The following is a 13,037-nucleotide window of genomic DNA, read 5'->3' on the forward strand; positions in this document are numbered from 1 at the left end:
TACATTCCTAGCTACAATCCTAATTTACTTATACAAGTAATCATAAAAAGGAGTAGGCTATTAATATAAACCTTCTGTAGGAGCTACACACTCTTACTGATATCGAAATGAATGTTTATTTATTATTGAAACTATGAAATAAACTTGAATTTGTACCAACATTTGAAAGTTCAAAAAATAAGTCGAATGATGATAGTTATATGAAAAGATTACATTAAGTAAAGATTACATTATTCATGATCTTACCACACAAATAAGCCATTGCAAACTGATTTGACAGCATTAAGATAAAATAATGGTAATATTGCATTCTCTATTTTAGTATCTTATAAATTTGATATTCTAAGGAATTTAACTTTAAAAGTAACATATTTACCTAAATCCTTCATGGCTGCTATTTAAATAATAAAAGTTCATGAAAACACACATTAATTGTATGTCCCATAAATTATGTGATGTAAACAGGAAACTTTATTATTTATAGACAACGTCTATATGTCAAATTAAAAAAATTAAATCCTAACGTACACATTGAAAATTGTTTTATTCAAATATTCGAAAACAATTTATGCTGAATTTGTGATAGCTGTGAATCGCACTTTTTGATTGTGTATCTGATAGCGCGTATATAAGTAAATTTAACTAAATATAAATTTTTCATCGTTTTTCATGCGAGAATTTTTTTACGTGATAAAATTAAACAGCCAAATATATTACAAATCTATAAACTGGTTTGTTAATACGAACAACAATAATGTAGTAATCGGCTAGACACATCTTACCGTGATTTTGGAGCATCTAGGCAAAATATGTAACCAAGTCAGAATTTCGTTCGGTTAGTAAACTTACCAAAAATTGAAATATATATACAAAAACTGCAATACAATACATACATATATATATATATATATATATATATATATATATATATATATATATATATATAAATCAGCCAAACTAATGTATTAAAATCGTATTAAAGATTTATCTAAGACTTTCATTGTTTTCTGGAACAGCTAGAAATTGAACTCGAAAGGAATAAGAGCATCCAGAATACTTTTGTAAGGTAAGAATTTACAGAGGAAACCATTAAAGGAACAACAAGTTGTTCTCCATTTATTCCAGGAAGACGCGTTTAATTTTATAGCACCTCTTAAGAAACGCTAACTCGAGAAAATTACAGGGTGATGAATTTTGAGTGCTGTTACCATTAGCTGTGAAAGCGGGAAAGAAAATGGCTTCCCCATTCTTGTTTGGGGCCATAAACATCAACGTCACCGTTGCAGACAGGTGACACCAAAATCTGGGTTTTTACTTCTTAAAAGAGGACCATTAACTTGCCAATAACTCAACTATTCACTATCTCTTTCATTGGTTATTCATTGTTGATTTGGAACAAGTCAATAATTGACAAAATAGAATAAGAGCTAATAAAAGTAGTTTGAAATCAGTTTTTGAAGCAGATAAATAAAATTCTAATACTACAACAATCAAAATTTGGATATCGCTTCGATATCAGAACTGGAGTTTAATTTGGCTATCTTCTGTTTCTAATTCTTCAAATATTTTCTTTTTACGCGACCCATTATCAACTCCTCAACAGAGTACAACGCCTTCGACACCAGGAGGGGTTTTAATCCAGATTTGAGTTATGTGCGATTATTTAGATATTTAATACTCTCAGGGAGCTTATTAAGTAGTTTTGAAGCGACAACTGTTGAAAAAATTTAATTTAATAGTAATGACACGCTACATTCATGTTAATAGTTATGGAAATAATTATACAATTACACACAAAAACCAGGGGCATTCGGTGTATTCAGCGTTAATTATCCCTTCTTATGCAACTATAATCTTCTTAATTTTAATCAAATCACTATTATACATTTTTAATTCAATTTGAAAGGCATTATGGATCAGTTTGAAGGTAAATAGATTATTTTTATCTCTTTACTACGTTTTCTAAACATGTTCTTAAATCTAATTCTTAAAAAATCAGCACTTTTATTAAAATGTTATTGTGATAAAAAGATTAACTAAGTATGGAGTATTTAGTTTATGAAAAAATAATGATCTAATTAACCGATTTTGGACCTGATTTTCTTATATGCAGAGAAATATACCTGATGATTCTATGATTATACTAGCAGTGCGTGCAAAATAAATCCAGATTACATTTTATCTTATTAAGGTCCAGGTTTGTTTTACAGGCCAGTTGTTCTCGTATGTTAGTCGTCCTTAACTATAATATTATATTAAATATTATTAAATATTACAATCATTCTATCGGAAATTATCTTTGAGAGGAGACTTATGGAATGTATTAAAATGCACCCCACACTTTTTACTCTGAATTAATTTTTTCTGTTAATAACTCAAATTCTATTATAATTTTATTTTGAGGTGATTGACTTTGAATGATTTTTTTGCCTTCTACTACCATAATATAAACTCTTTGTAAAAAAAAAAATATTTTCTATTTTTTAGCTTGGTTAGTTATAAAAGCGTGTTTTTTAGTTTTTTAAGCTATTACTTATTTTTTTTAGTTCGATGTATCAATTAGTTTCATGTGGAAATGTAGTATTTCTTACGAATCTTTCCGCAATCTCATAATTTAATTTAAAGCTTCACTATTGCATGGGGTATTTCCCGTTAACTTAGAGCAATCAAGTTCTTCAATCCGAATACCGTCTAAAGATTTTACACGACTAAGTGCTACATAGGCTTGTCCAGCAGCAAACAATCAAGAATGTTGGGTCGGACAGGTTTTTTGCCCGCTTGGTGCGTTTCTGTCATCGGTGCTCCATTAAAGGTCCTGTCCTATTAATAGCTACCAACGGGGAAATAGCAACCTGCATAGCCTCAATATGACTCCTCGAGCTTGCACTTAAGATGTCGGCTCTGATCCCTGGAGACTCGGAGCTTCGCAGTTCTCTTTAGATTAATTATTGTCGTAAAAATCGAAGGCTGGCATCTAAGTTACCAAGGAACTGTGGCTGTTTGAAACACCTTTGCCGGACTTGAAGGTTAAGTATGTGAAGTATTTAATAAACGTAATGTTGGCTAGTACGTATCATTTATCATTCTTACTGAGCTGTATTAAAGCTATTATTTAATTGACATATACTATTGTAAAATGTTACACCCTTAACTAAGTTGAATTTTTCGTATCGTAAATCATTTTATATTTTTATCGTATAATTGCTATACTCTGATATATATATATATATATCAAACATATACATACATAATAAAACTAATGGTTATTGTAGTTCAGACTTGAATATACCCATATTTTGGTACATTTATTATTTAATTTATTAGCTATACATCTTCGGTAATGTGTAAAATAACTAAACTGTATTTGTTCAACTTTATTTTATAGTAAATAAAATTGAAAATGCAAGAAAAATTTGGAATATAGTTGAAATGGAATTAGTTAAAAAACACTAAAGTCTTTGTCTGATATACTATGTATGTTTCTGTAAAGCAACAACTCAAATTAGTATTATGTAATGTATACTAAACAAAGAACATGCATGGATCGTGTACTTAGAGATCTGGCTGTCAAGGAAACCACTGGAAATGGCAGAGACTGGATGACTACTATAATATTACTATATTAAGAGAGTCAAGCACATCCGAGAATATCGAGACGAACGAATGAAGACTTGAACGCTGGGTTAGCGCAGATGCAGATTGAATGGAGACTTGAACACTGGGTTAGCGCAGATGCAAATTGAATGGAGACTTGAACACTGGGTTAGCGCAGATCGCGCGCTAGCTCTCACAGAGGATCTATAAAAGAATTTATTAATCCTGGCGGTCCTTATAAGGATAATGGAAAACTATGATCAAATTATTGCATTGTCATCGGTCCTTGATACGTATGCAAAGTTTCAAATTAATCAGACTTCTGGAAATTGGTGACAATTATGCTCAAAGATTCCGTTACATAGATACAACCGAAGCTTATAAAAGCGTGTTAAAAATAGCACTTTTTAGCACATTTTTTTAGTGGTTTCCATAAGATGTTTATACTTTAGTTACGCCCGCAAGTGTAAAATACTCTACACTACACTTCAGAGACTTTTCAGCAGCTACCATCCCCCGCTTCAATCTTCAGGTGTTGCTGCGAATCTCTTGAAGATTCTCTTGAACTCATACAAACTTTTCATCAATTGCATAGTTAAGAATCCTTCATACTGTAATTCATATATCTACCATATTTCGACTCATTTTACGAGTAATAATTTAAATTAACGTTAATGCAGTTACTCCTACATAATGTTTACCTCAGTGTCACAAATATTACTCATACATATCTTAATTAACGAATCGGCCATTTTATAAGGTTTGTATATTCCCCAGTCAGTAAGCGGTGCACTTTAGTGTAATAGTGCACTTCCTTTTAGCACTTGTTTCACAAAACATTCAGTGGCAATTCTTTAGATACTTGTTCAACCTTTTTCACCAAATCTTGACTGCCTACTAGACATTTGCCTACTAAGAAAAGGCATTACTAAACTGGTACTTGATCCGCGCGTTTAAACTCCTTTTTTGGTAACTTCACTACAAAGTAAACGTAAAGTAAATTAATTTCTTATTTTACTAGGCGAAGTTCGGGCTAATAAGCCCTCTCTAACGCTTAACCTGAAGACCAACGGCTTAATTAAAGGTGACTTCCGAACCACCACTAATGACCGGGTAGCGGAATGCTTGGAAGGACAGGATCGCTCAGCGGTCAACCATCCAAGCAGCAGTCACGCTCGACGTTAAGTAAACAATACAGGCAGAATTTAATTTTTACTCATGGCAGTAATTGTCGTCGAATAAGACATGAACGGCTGTTTAACTAGACAAGTCGTGGAAAATGTAACTTTAAGTACTTTACCCGCTTACTTTTGCCATTTGCATTTAACCTTTCTGTGCAAATGTGATGAGATGAGGAATAAACACTTTTATAGACATATTACATGCTTAGAAATGATTACTTTTATGTGAGGTATAACGAAAACTCAATTGCGGGAAAAGCAACTCCAAACAAAAAAGTAAGCGGGATATTAGTAGAGGTTAGTACTTCCTAAATTTACTTTTTTTCCCAAAAACGCACTTTCTCAAAGATTTCCACTATATTGATTAGTTTCCTAATCATCAAGAAATGGAAGACCAAAAACTATATTTTTAGATTAGTTATTGGTTAATTTGTTTCCTCTAACAAATTACAATTTTGATTGTAATAACGAAAATGGTTTATACAGGGTGTACATAAAGTCCAGCACAGGTATAATATTTTCTATTTTGTTAATAATAATAATAATAATAATAATATTTTGTTAGGGGTTACCTTAAGGACAACGTCTACAAAACAAAGCCTCAGAATTTAAATGAACTGAGACAAAAGATACTTCAAGAATGTCAGACGATTCCTCAAGTTGCCCTGCAAAATTCTGTTAATAGTTTTTATGCGCATCTTTTCAACTGTCAAATAACCGGAGGTGAACAATTCGAACATTTACTCTGAAAACATTTGGTAAGTAAACATCTTATTTAAAAAAACCTTTGAACAGCCGCCATTTTGTACTGGATCAATCTTTTTGAGTGCGGTTTGCGGCATTAAACTCTGCTAGATAAGCCCTTTAAAACGATGTGCATATTGACCTATGCTCCTATTTAAGATTTCCTTCTGACTCCTTGCGGGACGTCCCCATGATATTACAGAAAACTGATAGTAGGTAGAATCCTTCTAAAAGTAGATTTTTAGGTGTAGTGTTGATGTACCAAATCTTGTTGATTTATCTGTTATCGTTCAGAAAATATTATACCTGTGCAGGACTTTATGTACACCCTGTATATCCTCATAACTAATATGTAATCAGGATAATATTTTATTGACTCAAAAACGCAGAAAAAATATTTTAATCGAATTAGCTTTTCAATATACTTCCATTGACAGTATTGAATTGTTTGAAATTTCCAATACTAACGACTGGATTAGTCATATCAGACTGAAACAAAACAGTGAATTGGAGCTAAAGCGATACATTACGAGAGAGAAAGAGAGTGTTTTATATAGCAGTTGATTAAATATAACCTCTGTGACAGCGCAACACGCACAACCCATGAGAGAATTACGGATTGTGGAACTGCAATGCGTGAATTGAGCGATGTGAGGGGTGAGGAGGGGGTTTATATATGGAGCGATACCACATGTGCACTTGACCTACAAGTGCACTAGTCGGGTTTACTCATGAGTTCATCTATAAGAATAAAACATTCATAATGTTTTAAACATTGGGAAATTGACAGTACAAGGGTTAAAAATAGCCCTTCTGGTACATGTATCTCCCCTTCTTTGACGGAATTCTGTGAGGCAAACATGAAACACGAGTGTATTAGTAATTGTTTGCTGCTGTGTATAGAGCCAGATGACCACCTGAATTACTGTTGGCGAGAGAAAAGAAGAGACCTGGCCTGTGCCGGCGCACAGCTGTGTACTAGTGTGTTGCCGCCCGGTAATTTCAGGCGCTTCGCCCCACATCCAACCCTGCGAATTGTTTATCCTAGCAATGGAACAGTGAAAAAATAATGGAATTACGAAACAGGGCGCGGCAACATACTAGTAGTAACGCCTGCAAATTTCAGATAGGCCAGAATCCAGGTCTCTTCTTTTCTCTCGCCATCAGTACGTGTGAGGTTTGGTATATTAAATAAGGTATACTATTGGGAGGTTTAACTAGATTTTCTTTGTTCCCTTTCGTTCTCGTTTATGTTTGCAGCAACTATAGTTGTTTTAGTACCATCGTTGAAGAATGATGTTAGCACCGTTTTCCCTTTGTGTAAGATCACTTGGAGTAGAATTTTGTGGTCTATGAGTTCAATGCTACATAATTTAAAACTCACATCTCAGCAGCCACCTGGCCACCGAAAATGCGTGTTTAGCTATACCCAACAAAGTGTGGGAATTGGATTAAAAACAAAATATGTGTAATTATTGCGACTATCGATATAACACCGATAATTCCTTTCCTAAACTGTCTGTGTATGTTCCTTAGTTTATTCCATGAACTTTGATGGAAGTCAAGTAAAACATTACTGAAAGCCAAAGTCCTGAAAAAAGAACCATATGGGCGGTGAAAATGATGAACCGATATGAAAAATTTTGTGATTTGTATGTCACTACACTTAAAAAAACTTTTCAAGTGATGAATTGTTCTTGTAACTATATACGAGTTCTCGTAAGTATAGGCCAGCCAACTATTAGAATAAGTATTGAAAGGACAAAAACAACAACTGAACTACAATTGTTTTGAATCAGATATTTTCAGGCGTTTTATTTATTATCACAAACCAATTAAGGGTAAATGCCACACAAAAAAAGCATGATCACATTTTTATCATAATATTAAATATACATGAAAACCAATAAGTAAATATCTAGTAGTTTAAGTGTAGCCGTGCTCTAGCCTGGGGCGTGTTGACATTAAATATTGACAAGAGCACTGGTTGAGCACGTTTCAATCACGATGGATGGGACACCAGGGATTTGGGCTAGGGTTTGTTTAACATTTACAAGTTTGGAGGTGCTGAGATGAGGGTGAGATAGGTTATCAAAATCATACTACATGAATTTTTAAGGTCGTAAATTTGAAATATTCCATAACTAGAAACTTTTTAATTGTCCTAACATATCGAACCCCAAATACAGATCATTTTACCAAAATCAATCTCTCTGTCTTAAAGAAAAAAAGAGTTATTAGTCTTGGGCGCAAATCGAAAAAAATATCAGCAAAGAGGTTTAAGAGACAGTTGAATTAGAAATAGCTCTTAGAAATTCATATTTAATTGGTGTAACTTCAAGTTGATATATAAAGCTTTCTTCAAAGGGTCGCTAAAGTTCCTCTTATTCTCGAACTTTCTATTCCGCTGTATGAAAAGAAATTTGTTATAATTTAAATTATTATGAGAGTAAAAATCTTTACTGGAAGGGTTTATTTATTATGTGATTTTATCCTTAGAATGTGTTCATATAATATAATTAAAACAAGACATGAATTGGTAGATATTTCTACAAATCTTGCACATCTTAACACACCGTTGACGGCAATCTACGCTTGTTTGTAGTTCCAACTCCATTTTACAACATGGCGATAGAACTTGTAAAAGTGTATTTTATATGTTTTAGCAATGAAATGCTATGTTTTTTATAGCCAAAGTTCCTAAAAATGTATTTAAATTACAAGTAAATTACCATGTTTTGTTGTAAAGTTCAATATTTGTTCATTTGTGTGTAATTTTAGTTATTTATACTTACTTTGCCTTGATTATTGGATAAATGAATCTTTGAAAATGTTATTATATAATTTAAACCGCCTATTGTATGCCCCAATAACGGCGTTCTTCTAAGATAATAATTAGGAAATATTTAAGAACCAAGCTAAGGTTGTATAAGTAATTATCCAGCCTGTTCTACAGTTTGTTCTACCTGTGGCCTCTTGCAAGGAAATCCGAGGAAAATTTAACTGTTTTCAATAATAAAACTTTACTTAGAATGTATGACAATATCCAAGAGCAATAAGAATGAAGAATTTGGAAAAAAAACAGGGAACTAAGAGAATTGTACTAGGGATGAGGCGTGATTACTCTTTTAAAAACTAAGAGGGGTGGAGGAATAGGTCATCCATAGAGTGTGAGAGAGAAGACCAGAGGTAATGAGACCAAGAGGAAGCCCAAGAATGAGATGGGAAGATCAGACAAGAGCAGATCCGAGGAATATGGAAAGAAATCTTGGAATAAGTTAAAGTAGTATAATTTGCAGGACGGAAGAGCATGGATCCACACTGTTGGAAGCGCAGGTGTGATTCGAGTGGCCACAGAATTAACAGACGAAGTATCTAGAGAAAATTTAGTAATTTTAGACAAATTCTAGATACTACCTCTAATTGGCGTACTTTAAATTATTGTACAATGCTGTAACTCAGTAAAAGATACAAAAAAGGTCTTTAAGTGAATCTGAGATACAACTTATCAAATCTTGATAAAAGTACGTTGGGTTCATTCTTCCTCAGAAAATTGTGCATTTATAAAACATTTATTTTTGTTTTGAGACTCATAAATATTAATAGTTACTATCGACAATAAAAAACCACTTTTTGAATTTCCCGATTCTAGCTAATTGATTGGAACGGAAGGTAAACTCCCGAGGGCCGACAATCGCAGCTTCACAGCACTGAACTGTATCACATTACAGGGGCTGTCAGAGTGACCGATGTGCTGCCCACTTTTTGCCAATACAATCCACTTTCCCGGACTGACAGCCAATATTTCAAATTTATTGTTCCTTCTGTTATAGCTGCCTCGGGACTTACTGGAACATCTTCCAGCTTATCCCCAGGTGGTCCTTGTATGTCCCGTTTTACAGGACGACCTCTAAACGACGATAACTAATTTTTATATAAGCCTATGATTGAACAAATAGAATTTTTATGTGATAACTGTGAAGTACATATATTTCTATTATAATTAGAAGAAAAATTATCTCTAGCAACACAAAAAAGAACGTTATTAATTCTGCGGTCGTCACTATGAAATTATTGATAAAAGGCGCATCAACTCATAATTCGATTAGGGGTCTATTCATTTAGTCCTGTTGCTACAGAGTCTCTTCTCTGGGTGAAAAGATATGTACGACGGGTTTATGAAAGTTAGATTATAAATATGTATTTGGTTCATACATGACAGCAGAAAACGCAAATGTATTTAAATGCATTTTCTTTCCAAGCATTCAGTTGAACGCACAGAATAACCGAGTTTACAATTGCAGTGGTACAATTCAGTGTAGCAGCCATTGGAAAAGCCATTAATTACGATCCACTAGGGAAGGCTGTGGGGCAGTTTTACGCCAGACTTTGCATTAAAACGGCAAATAAAGGAAGCAAGACAAAGAATCGGCGAGAACAAATGAAAGCACGATAAGGCTGGGGTCAGAATCGTATTTCCAATCATAGCGGGGGATTACTTGTGGAGAAATCAGCTCCGAGCTCTGACAGAATATATCGGAAAGTGGGAGTCATCACCTCCACCGGATGTTTTACATTACCTCTATATCTTTTTTTTAATTCCGAGAGAAAATAGTCCATACTATTCTGAGAAAAACGTGTACAATATATAGATAGTTGTGATGCAATCTTTTTTTAAATTATAGATTGTATTTTAAAATGTAATAGATAATTACACTATGATGGTTTTGATATTTTCACTAATAAAAATACTGCAGTTATTAAAATCTTCTAATTTCTATAAATCAGTATGGTAGCAACAAGAAAAGAAACATTTCAGAACAAGTTCATAACTTGTTTTGAATAAACCGATCTCTGTAGCTCTAATGTTCAAGGTAAATCAATCATTCATTGCTTTTCTAGATTATATACGACTTTTGATAATGTTGTTGGTCATTATAGATTTTACATATTACTTCTAACTAAAGCGAAGAATAAAAGTTTTCTTTAAGAATATATAATCGTGTTCATTCATTACTAAACTACAGAGAGTTCAGTGACAAACTCTTGAATAGTGTTGTATAAAATATTGTAAGAGAAGAATACGATATGATACTAATCTTGATAACGACTTTTTGTTAACTATTCATAAGAAACCGAAGAAGGTCAATATGAAGAGAAAGCTCGCAAAAGGTTTTTGGAATACTTTATGATTCGGCAAATCGTCAAATTTATGTTTAATAATATAAGTTAAAATGACAATTAACAGTTGTTGACATTTTCATTTAAAATTCGTGAAAGAGGCTGTTTAAATTAAAATTTTAGAACACTCCTTGATCAGTAGTGATACAAATAGTAGTCAAAGTTAACATACTTTACTCCAGATCGCGCCAGCGACAAATTAAAAACATCAATGGATTAAAAATACTACTTAAAATAAAACTTTAAACCAACCTTAATAAAAATAAAACTGTGAATTTTTCTACATAAGGATGCTTGAAACTGGTGGGATTTCTTGGTATTGTGATATGGCATTTTTAGTAAGTTTTAAGGAAAAAAACAGAGAAATGGAGTAGCTTCCGAAAAAAGAAGCCTTCTATAATGTCACACCTCATAAAAGATTATTTTCAAAAATTTTGTATGCACTTAGTAAGGAATTATTCATAGACCATAAGGCTTCTCAGTTCTACGTACGTTCACATATTTTCTTTATCGGTACTAAAATACAAACTTAAATTATGGCACTGGAAACATATTACACCGGGCGTAAATGACAAGGACTAGAAATAAACGCATTTTGACCGAAGTAGATTTCTGAGACCTATGTGTTTGTATTATATTGAATTAAAACTGCTCTGAAAATTCTTCGTACCACGTTTGTCACTTCTTGTTACTGTCGGCTCAGACTGAAAGTTTAACCTGTAATTAAATTATATTCCTCACAAATCATTCACTAACACGTTTAAATCTTGATGTATTAAGTTTATTCTGGCTGTTAAATATTAAATTTCTACTGCAAACAAACTTGAACTAAAATTTAAGTTGAAAACTTTACTTGAACGAATCTTGCTATGACTTGTACTATCTTGCAGTGTTACTTTAATAATTTGGTGTTCTGCAATCTTTTTCTTATCCTCAAGATTTTTGTATAAAAAAATACAATATTCTTTGTAAAAGAGAACTAACATTAGTTGACAACTAATGCAATCTGAATATACAATTTATACTTATGCAATATCCCTTGCAGAATGGATTTGAAAAAAAAAGTAAGAACGGGCGCACCACTAAAATTAAACGCCAAACACTAAAAAAAATTCCGAGTTTCGCGAGTCGCAGTTTATGTACCAAACCCTTCCCTAACCACATTTACCTCAGATCAACTCCTATTATAACCAGTTATCAAAGTTGACTTCCAGATAATCAGCTGTCTTTCTGTACCAATCCTAAATTCGCGGAATCTTTATTGAGAAATTACATTTTTTAATTTACCTACGCTTTGACAAATTTACTTATATTCTAAAATATTTCGTATCTATTTTCTCCCATGTTTATTTATTAATTACATTTGATTTTGCCAAGGTAGCAAATGCTACAAATATGTATGTCTATTTGTGTATGATAATTTTCAAAGGCTCCATCATATTACATTATAAGTGAGTTTAGTAAGCTATAGGTCTATAAGGACTTTGATTTTGACAGTTACGAGCGAAGTGGTGGGTAACAACTAGCAATCTAAATAAATATACCGGTGAAAAATCTTGGAAGTACTAGTCCAAGAAGAAACAACTGTTGAGATAATCAATAATAATCAGTATATAACAATGAACATTATTTAAATTATAAATTGTTAGGGAATATCAGATTGACTTCTAAAATTATTTTAAAAGAACAAAATATAATACACCAATAAATGGTTAATTTTTAAATTTGTGTTTGTGTGTGTGTGTGTGTGTGTCTTTTGTTCAGTTAGGCTTACAAAATATGAGCTAATCACAAGATAAGTGAAAAATATATTAAAATTTAACCATATCCAATAAAAAATCCTACAATTATTATTATTACGTATAATAACTAATCATGTAAAATTATCCGATGATCGTACAATTCCAAAAATATTTTTTTACTACATATACATATCTACTTGTATTACATCATCAATACAGTAGTTTCCGCTTTAAAATCACCAACAATGCAGAGAACCATGAACGCACTATCCCAACAATGCCTACTATTAATTACTTTGCTTCCGTTACTGCAGAAGAAGCGACAATTAAAACTATAAACCAATTATTTATGTCAAATCTAATATACAGTATATGTGAACTGAAGTAATACAGAATGACGAAGTTTGAAACTACAATCTCACAAATGTGTCCAATACGAAGTTTTCTAATGAGAGAGAGTCCCTGGAGAGACTGGATGATATCCAATCATCTGGCAGAGTTACAACAGACCATCCATCAGTTGGATGACTACTGTTGTGTGCATTTTTACGAGACAACATCCGCTCCGTTTTAACAACCACTTTGTTATCCAACA

General features: G+C 32.6%; 1 protein-coding gene across 1 annotated transcript in view; it reads right to left on the reverse strand.

Annotated features, from left to right (window-relative positions):
- The window catches only part of LOC124365021, a 520,456-nt gene that overhangs the window by 230,791 nt on the left and 276,628 nt on the right, over positions 1–13,037 (reverse strand). The window lies entirely within an intron of this gene.

Source organism: Homalodisca vitripennis, chromosome 6 (assembly GCF_021130785.1).
Source record: "Homalodisca vitripennis isolate AUS2020 chromosome 6, UT_GWSS_2.1, whole genome shotgun sequence".
NCBI lineage: Eukaryota > Metazoa > Arthropoda > Insecta > Hemiptera > Cicadellidae > Homalodisca > Homalodisca vitripennis.